This window comes from Sinocyclocheilus grahami, unplaced genomic scaffold (genome assembly GCF_001515645.1).
Source record: "Sinocyclocheilus grahami isolate Dianchi unplaced genomic scaffold, SAMN03320097.WGS_v1.1 scaffold183.1, whole genome shotgun sequence".
Lineage (NCBI taxonomy): Eukaryota > Metazoa > Chordata > Actinopteri > Cypriniformes > Cyprinidae > Sinocyclocheilus > Sinocyclocheilus grahami.
The window spans coordinates 501,289-501,857 of NW_015505362.1; positions in this window are offsets into that span (position 1 = coordinate 501,289).

The window sequence follows — 569 nt, forward strand, 5'->3', positions numbered from 1 at the left end:
ACATGATCATAATTTAATAAAATTACTAATATCACTTTCATTTTTGCAGTTATTCAAACAGCGGATAAATGATAAGTTAGCAAAGAGCATTGACATTATCAAAGAGCATTATCACCGACTTACGTCTATCACTGAAGCTGTCTACACTGTCTATTAATATCTTACTTTTGCTATTTATGACAGAATTCACAAGTCAGAGAGGACGCACACTGAACAAAACTCCGGCATTTCGGCAATGACTCATCTGAATGCCTCTGATTTGGCCATTGCATTCATAACCTCAACAGAATTGTGTGTGATTGGTTCAAATGAGCAAACCTGTAAAAATGCTTGAAAAGAAATATGACGCAACATGAGCACTTTCATTTCATTTTTACTTTATTCGCGACAGCCATAATAGATTTAGTTAAATAAGAGCGTTAACCTATTGTTTAGGAATGTACAGCATTAAACGTTATTCCTAAATTTATGAATATGCAGGATTAACTAGTAAACCCGGGTAAAGGGTGAAACGTGAAGTAAAATAACCCAGGATTCCATTTACCCGGGGTTTAGAATTAGAACCATTT